The sequence below is a fragment of the Mercenaria mercenaria genome, chromosome 9 (assembly GCF_021730395.1).
Source record: "Mercenaria mercenaria strain notata chromosome 9, MADL_Memer_1, whole genome shotgun sequence".
Taxonomy (NCBI): domain Eukaryota; kingdom Metazoa; phylum Mollusca; class Bivalvia; order Venerida; family Veneridae; genus Mercenaria; species Mercenaria mercenaria.
Window position 1 is genome coordinate 68,065,512 of NC_069369.1, and position 9,774 is coordinate 68,075,285.

Below are 9,774 nucleotides of genomic sequence, written 5' to 3' on the forward strand. Positions count from 1 at the left end.
AAATTCGAACAGGCTGCTATGCAGACAAGGGTAAATCTTATTGTTCCCCACCTCAGAAAAGGACAAAAATGCTACATGTGTATATATGTATAGACCAAGTTTCAAGTGTCTGTGATTAAACCAACAGAAGAGCATTTGACTATGGTGGAAAGATATTATTTTGTGCTTGTGGGGGTGGGGGCACATAACAGTTGATAGCTTCCACACTTAAAAGTTGATACTCCATGTAGGGTTCGTAACATAGTGAGGAAAAAGTGCTTAAGAATCTCCTTAACTCGAGTTAACTGCTCAGTAAGAATTAAAATCTGCAAATAGATAGTAACTGAAGTTAATATTTCTGGTGTAACTGCCGGAGCAAAGAGCTTCCAGCAAATACTTACAGATGGATATGAAATGTTTTGAAGATATTACAGGAGTGTCTTTTCATTTTGAATTTTCTAAACGAGTTGAATAAAATGAGATGCCGGCAAGTTTATTGCATCCAGTGTATGAAAAAACAAATTTAATTTTCATTTTTATTACCTGTTAACATTTTGGCTGTTATATTGAAATTTATTCATTCCTTACCTATTACAGTTTAAGTTTAAGCAATATCTCCTGTGCTTAAAGTTATATCAGCGTCTTATTATTCGGGCCTTTATAGCTGAGTGGTTAATGTCACTGACTTAATATCATTTGCCATCACCGATATGGGTTTGAGTCTTGCTTGGGGTGTGAAATCGCCAGCTGGCTTATGGAAAGTCGGTGGTTTTACCCAAGTGCCCGCCTGTGATGAAATAATGCACAGAAGGGTACTTGGGGTTTTCCTACACCAGCAAAAGGTGGAAAGTCGCAATATCACCTATTATTCTATACCTATTTTATATATCCAATCGCGAACGTTCATTTGCAACACGTGACCGTACAATATATTACGGTATTTGGATGCACGTGCGTACAAAAATCCTGTATTTTCTGTATTTGGACGCACGCGCGTACAAAAGATCCTGTATTTTCTGTATTTGGACGGTTCAACAGTCCCATGTTAAACATACGATAAAGCCCGAAACGCGTGAAAATGTTCCGAATGTAAATCGGATGAAGTATGCGTCTTGAAATCTGGATTTAATTTGAGTTTTTTTGTTTGTTTACAACACACAAAAACGATTCAAGGGATAACAATGCTATCTGATTAAGATATTCAAACGTTCGTTAATAATCAAAAACTTAAAAATACAATAAAAAGGATCATCAGATGTTGGAATATTTGAAAAGTCGCTAAAAGAAGCCGTTCAGGACGAAACCTAGAAATTTGTATCAGCCCTGACTGTCTGAATAGCTACCTCAGCAGTTTTCATTTAACGGTTAAGAAACAAAATGGAGAAGATTATGAATGACAGCGGACGGGCGGTCAGCATCCAAAACATGTCTGCTCTATAATTCACTTTTCGTCGGATCTTCAACAAACTTGCTGACAATGTTTGTGGGCATTACATCTCGGCCAATTTCGATAACCAGCCAAATTGTACCAGGCACTCTTTGATTATAGTCCTTTAATTACTCAAAAAAAAAACGGGGAATTTAGCCTTGGCCGCTCTTTTAAGTCGAACAGTTTTCATCCGATCTTCACCAAACTTGCTGACAATGTTTGTGGGCATAATATCTCGGCCAAGTATTATTACCACCCAAATCGCCAAATGGCTGTTGTAGGGATGTTGCACCATATACTTTTTTTTAATGATGATTTGCAGAAAAAAACCCATTCAGATTGAATGAATTACGCATATTACGTATGAAATGAAATAAATATAGAATAAAAAGGTTATTTAAGGTCTAACATTATTCTGTGTAGTATATATTTGCACTCATACCAAGCTGGGAAAAACTAGAAAAGGCAGGAATACAATATTCAGTGAAACATTTTTAATTGAAACTATTATTATGATAAGATAAAATAGATATAGAATAAAAAGGTTATTTAACATTGTACTGTACAATACGAGATATATTTGGACTCGTACCCAGCTGAGAAAACCATATTGAACTCGCCTAGCGGCTCGTCCAATATGGTTTTCTCAGCTGGGTACTCGTCCAAATATATCTCCGTATTGTACAGAACAATGTTAAATAACCTAATATAATTGTGTCGGCAGATATTAATCTCCAAACAAAAAAAATTATTGTTATTACACTTGTGCAATACCAAAATCGTATGTTGGCTTTATTTCACTGACACAATGTTTAATGAGTGATAAATCTTGCAATGTTATAAATTATTGTTTTCCCTTTTCTATAGATTATTAATGCTTTAATGCATCCCTGCCATTGAATTACCATATGAAGATGACTTACCATAAAAGCGAATATTTTTAAGAGCATGCAAGCGATGCTATATTTTTTATATGATACAAAAAGATTTTCTTCAGTCTGACGGTCATAATGCTGCCACGACTATGACTATTTTTGTCAACAGTAAAAGAATATTTTGGTAACGACCAATTAAATGTTATGAAATTTGATAGACAGATTTTGACTGCGGAATTGTTGTGACTTTTGTTCCTTACTCTTTTGAAACTGCAAGCTTTTTACACAAAGGAATATACAGTCGAATACCGTTACCTCGATATTCAAGGGACTGTAAAAATTGCATCGACGTATCCGAAGTTCGATGTAATGATATCGACTATCTGGGACTACTTTGTACTTGTGTCGAACGTCTATATTGTCATTATATCCAATTCTTTTTTCAGAGGGTTTAAAAGGGGGAAAGAAAAAATATATAAAACGTAAATACGATTTTAAATTTATTGACAAATAAAACATCTTAATTGAATACATACATACAACTTTTTTTATTTTTTCAAAATATACATTTAAATATTAGCATTTTTATTCCTTCCCTAAACAAGTCTGAATGCAGTAGTTATGTTCCTAGTTGAGTAGTCATTTTGATTGTGCTTCGATAGCGAAAATTTGCCAGTTAAATCCGCATATTGTTACTCAATCCTAAATGGCAGATTTTTACCCGGACAAACAGAAAATATTTCATCCAAATTAGTTGTTTCATCGGAAAACAGCTTTCCTGCTTGCATGGTGTTTTATAAGGGTAATTATTGGGAATTAAATGCAAACGTCCTGACATTTAAATTTGATTAAAGATTAAATAACATAAAAAAAATAAAAACAAATACACAAACTAACTTGAATATGATTGATACTTCGCCGGACAACAATAGGTTGATTTTCACACCTTACCAATAACATGGATATTTTTGACAAGCTGTGATATCGACGAAACCAGGTGTAAAAACAGTACAGATAAGTAGACGGGACTGAAATATCTCATCGAGCTAAACAAAATATCGAGCTAAGCATATCGAGGTAATGATAAATAGTTAAATTAAGATAAATAGGGAAAAATCGGGACCGACTCGAACACATCGTGCTAACCGGAGTATCGAGCTAACCGATATCGAGGTAACGATATTCAACTGTATATGGTAAAGCCTGGCAGTAAAATGAAAATAGGGTCTTTATTGACCAGTAGTTTTATACCATAGGTAGATTTATGCTGTTACTGGATAAACAGGAAACAAAGTGTCATTTATAAGCAGGTTTTATAGTTGTGACCTTTATTTAATGTTTACCCTGCTAAATTTTTAAAGGGGACCTCCGTAGTCGAGTGGTTAAGGTCGCTGACTTCAAATCACTTGCCCCTCGTCGATGTGGGTTCGAGCCTCACTCGGGGCGTTGAATTCTTCATGTGAGGAAGCCATCCAGCTGGCTTACGAAAGGTCGGTGGTTCTACCCAGGTGCCCGCTCGTGATGAAATAGTGCACGGAGGGGCATCTGGGGTCTTCCTCAACCATTAAAGCTGGAAAGTCGCCATATGACCTATCATGTGGCGGTGCGACGTTAAATCCAAAAACAATTTTTTTTTTAATGGACTAGTCTATCATTCAATTTCGGCAGTACCACTTATTATTTGAAGTATATTCACTGAAAATTAATTTACTGACTGAATAGCGAACAGTGCAGACCATGATCAATCCGTGCAGGCTGATCTTGATCTGTACTCGGCGAAATGGCAAAATCACTTGCGGCAAGCAGACTAAAGGTTAAAGGTGTTCTTTTGCACAGATTTTACTGTAGTTGATGTCATTTAAGTGTAAGTCCTACTGGTCCTAGTGGTGATATGAAAATGTATGCATTACTTTTATATTGTGATTTGATGGAGGTCAGACGTATTCATGTTGTTAAGAATTCACACTTTGTTATCAGATATAATGCTTGTATTGTTTTGAATGCACTTTCCATTCTGTTTGCAAATATTAGTGAAAATAAAACTCTGATTATTACTCAATCTACTTGCATATTTATTTGACACTTGGATAATAACTTGGAAGCATCACCATTCATACTTATTTCTATGAATATATTTACTTGCTTTTCTGTTGCCATTTATCATATAAAGCTTGAGATAACAACAACTTTGAACATTTTGAAAGTTCTTAATAACCATTTTATATTGATCATTTAACAAATCTTGCATTAAGATTTATGAATGTATGCCTAAATACATATGCTACTGTAATAATTAAAGTAGTGCTTAAAGAAAAGCATTCAATTTCTTTTGCTCCTTATGTACAATGAATACAGTATGCAAGAAAAAGAATCTGTCCCTAGTTTAAGAGTAACTGTTTTTGCGGAAACTTGGCAGAACGTCATTACCACCCAAAAAGTTGCACTCAGATATTTCAGTCTCCACCTTTAGCTAGTGAAAGATTCTTATTCAGTCAGTCATGTACTTGAAGCCCTTATTTATAGAGATTTTCTTGAATTTCTGCTTAATTTTGCATTTGTCAAATAGAAATTTAAGCATTTTGATTTTTTATTGGCAACAGACAACTCAAATTTTCTAACGAATATCTATTTGGGTTCTGATAATTTCAGTTTTGGATTAATAACTGATGGATGCTACTTTCTCGTGAACTGGCAAAAAAGGCAAAAACTGAACGGGAAAGAAAATGGAAATGTAACGATTGCGAGAAAGTTTTTGGAAGTGAGGGCAATCTAAGAGAACATGTACGTCAAGTGCACTTAAAAAAGCCGGGAGAATTCATGTGCCATTTATGTCCGAAATCATATACTCGTGCAACACGACTAGAAGGTCATCTTAATAGTCACTACGGTATAAAACCATACTCGTGCAAGTCGTGTCGAACACCTTTCCATGGAAAATCGACTCTAATCGAACATCAGAAAAAATGTGAAGGTGGTGTGACTGTGAGGTTCAAATGTCAATTTTGTCTCGAATATTTCGGGTCTCAGAATGAACTGAAACAGCACAGAATGCAGGAACATGCTAATGTGTTTTGTTTCGCCCCATGTGGTAAAAAGATAAGATGGAAAAGTTCGCTCAAAAAACATACAGCAACTTGTGGTAACTGTAAAGACATTGGAACTGCAAATTGTATAATTTCCGGAACTTGATGATCTGTGTTTTAAATGATATATTATGATATTAAAGAAATGAAATTGGTATCTTGATTTAGCAAAACAAGGACAAAAATCATCTTTCTATAGTTTGACCATATTAAGGTTATAGATCTTTCAACAGTTTGACCAAATTAAAACTATAAACATATACAGTCAAGGTTAAAAATATTTCTGTTTCTGTACAGATTTGATATAGGTTGAAATGTTTTTTCTGACACTAATAAATAAAAATGCAGTTAAAATCTTGCTATATTTATTGTAAAAATGCATAGAAAATGGCATGTAAATATAATACAATTATTACATACTCGTTTCTATTCCCCGTTAAGTTACACTGGTACCGGAAACGTCAATATTTTTCCATAGACTGACGCCTGTATTATCTGTTGACAATTTCTGACAAAGTCACATGACTTTGAGGCCACATAAAGGCGGAACATTTCATAAATGCGGAACATTTCAGACCTCACGATGCATGAATGACTGTGATTGTGTACATATTAAGATCTTCCTAAGAAATGTATTCTGGAATGTGTGATATTAGAATGTTTGTTACTGAAACAGCTACCGTCAGTTGACAGTTTTTGTTTTTTCATAGATCTAAAATTTGAAAAGTATGAAACATTAGGTGACTTTAAAGCTTTAAATTTTCAGCATGTTCATTTCCACCAAGTATGACATAGAATGTACTTATATATGACAATGGAAAATGATAAAGTGGGTGAAAATAAATGGTAGATATTGGTAGAAATGCAAGAACAATGTAAATTTTCGGCACTGTTTTAAAATAAGCTGCGACGGTTTACTACCATCTGCACAACATTTTCGGTTATTTATAAGAATATTTTGCAAAAATCTCATGTCTGTAAATTTGTACCACTAGTCACTCCCAGAGCAATCACTTTTTACGGACTTTTAGAGAAATTATTTTTCGCCTAAAATGTATTGGTTAGTCCCTTTAAATAATATTAAAGAAGGATAAAACCAGTATGAAATAAATCACAATTTAGTAATTCCATTTTGGTAGGAAACACTTATGATTGGTTGTATTTGAAGTATGCATGGAGGTTGTCTACACACTAAACATGTTCATGTATATTATACCCAAATGTAAACTACTAAAGTATGATTTATTTTTTAAATGAAACTGTATGCAAACGTATTTATATGAAATGGCAAGTAAATGTATACATCTTACATCTGTTGTTAGGATCACAAGATGTTATACATATGAAATTCTATTGCATATACATATATGAAATTGCATGCAAACATACTGATATACTCACATAAAACTTCTTTAACCGGTTCTTTGAAATTACTGAATAAAGTCCCCATATGACCTGTACTTGCCGGTGTGATGTTACATTACTAAGGAACAAAATACCACTGAAATTTGTATGTATCACCTTTGAAAGATCATGTTTTTGTATAAATTAATTGTTGCTGATTTCGATAGGACTGTTGGACGTGGAAGAAAAAGAAACAAAGCAGGCATGCTCCCTACGATGGCCTCCTGAGATCACTTTGATCAACTGACTGCAAAAACAACGGATTGTCTGCTAACCACAGGAAATCTTCCTATGACGTTTAATGACTGTAGGCCAAAGCATTCTTCAGTAACCTGGCAGAAATTGTTTTCAATGTCGAGGTCACTTCGAACTTGACCTTTGACCTACTGTCTATAAAAAAAGATTTTCTACTGACAACATGCAATTTGACGGTTGTAGGCAAAAGCCTTCTTCAGTTATCGATTGGAAATGGTTTTCAGTCTCTCGTTCACTGTGATTTTGATCTTTGAGCTACTGTGCCCAAAAGCTTGAGAGGTCAACTACTGACAACAGGCGGTCATCCTGTGAAGTTTGACGCCTTTAAGCCAAAACGTTAGAAACCGTTTTCAATCTCGAGGTAACTGTTACCTTTACTTTTGGCGTACTGACGGCAAAATCAATTGAAGTTATCTACACACCACGGGCGATCAAACTATGACGTTCAATGCCTGTAGACCAAAGCATTCTTCGAATTATTTTATTAATTGGAAACGGTTTCAGTCTCGGTCACTGTGTGTCTGTTCGGGTTTAACATCTTTTTCAACATTTTTTCAGTCATATAAACGACGGTCAGTCACTGTGAGCTTGACCTTTAATCTACGGACCCAAAACAATAAGTGTCCTCAACTCTCAAGGTAACTGTGACCTTAGCCTTTGACCTACTGCCTCAAAAACAGAAGGGTTTTCTGCTGACCATAGGCAATCGTCCTATGAAGTATTTGACGACTGCATGCCACAGCATTCTTCAGTTATAATTCAGAATTCGTTTTTGGTCCCAAGGTCACTCTGACAGTGACTGTTAACCTACTGACCCCCAAAATCCATAGGGGTCCTGTAATGACCACAGGCAATCATCCTATGAAGATTGATCCCTTAAGCGAGTTTAAGTTATCATTTGGACAGAGAGATGGTCCAACTACTTTATGCCTCCACGTTGGGGTGCATAAAAAGTACTTTCGCAATGCTGTCTTCAAATAGGTGGCCATTTAGTGTAGAACTTTGTATCGTGCTTGACTACCAACCCAGAGGTTTGTTGTTACCATCCCAGTCAAGACACTTTTTTGTACACTTCTAAGTATCTCCTACCTAAGAGGCCAGCACTGGTTCCTTAAAGAAAGACGGCTTGGCATTTATTGGTCCTACGCATTGTGCATATGTCATCAAAACACAGAAATATATGATTAACAAGCAACATCTTTACTAACAATCTACCTGACCATTACATGTTCTGCCATTGTCCAATACGGTGGAGACATAAAATGTTCTCAAAAAGTTGTCCCCTCTCTTAAAATGAATGTCACTTGTAAAGAAATAAAAATAAACAATTGCTTCAAACTATGTTCCATCTAGTTATGCGAAATTTCAGCACATGGACATTATTGCAAATGCACCTAAAACGAAGATATTTAAGAGATCTCTGAAAATGCTGTATTTCGAAATGCGTTGAACTGTCCGAAAGTGATGCCCTTTTCCTGAATTCAATGTGTATATCAGTAAACTGACAATTGTTTAGTAGAGTAATATACATGTTTTATATGCTGTTCAATTTTCGTGTGAACCAACCCTTATTTCTATGATTTGGTGTTGTTTGGATTTTTTCTCAAAGTGTAAGGCTAAGCGTTAAAGGTCCAGATTAGGTTTGCAAACAGCTTAACTAATTAAGCTGGACATGCCTGTGTAAAAAGGAAAAGGTATTTCTCTCCCTTTTTGTTCTTGATGTGTTTTCTGGCTCTGTCACTCTGATCTTCCCTAGTAGAGGATGCATTTGGATCCCCGAGAAGCTGCCTTTGTATAGAAAGTTTCTTTAAACATATTTGTCATGAAAATGATGCTATATAAATCTTGTTTAATAATAATAATAATAATAATAATAATGATGATGATGATAATATGTGAAATGCAAGGGCCACATTGCATATTTGAACTCCAACATATAATATGATATAAAATAACATTTCAATATAAAACCATTCAAAAAATAAGGGGAAGCGATTCTAATGTATAAATAATAATTTCTGTTTTGTAATATATAATTTAAAAGATAACTTTCCAAAAAGATGAATTCTAGTATATGCATATTTATGCGAAACCAACTAAAGGAGAGTCGTTTAGAGGACAGTCTGCGAATGATACTTTGTTACTTGGATGCCACTAGTCAGATTCTGGAGAGTTTTAAGACTTGTCTCCAATGTTTTCTTCATTAACTAGGATCCTAATACATTTGTATTTAAATTCAAGGACAGTCACAGCGGTTCATTTGAAACAATGTTTGACTATGAAACAAGGGGTCGTGCGTTTTAGACCTCATCTCTAACTAAAAGTTATTAATGTAGAGATAACGATCTCATGAATGGGTGCTTTGTACTTGACATGCTAATTAATTTAAGAAGCAGGGAAACTTCTGGAATTGGACAAACTTGTGTATCTTGCGCTGCTAAATATCACAGAGTAAGGTCCTAAACTATCACCAAAATGCCTTTACTTCAGAACCCAATACTTGAAATACTAGTAAAGGGATAATAAAGTCTACAAGCAACCCCTTTACAAGCACAGAATGCAACCAAACGAAACAATAGTAGACTGTTTGATTGGGTCTCTTCATCATCATGAGAGGCAATGAAATTTACAACACCTCACATGCTCCTGCATTTAATACTGACTTGACCAAATTATAAAATTGTAGTGATACATAGAATATACACCATATTCTCAAAGAAACAGAAAATATAGCTGTTTTTAACAACAC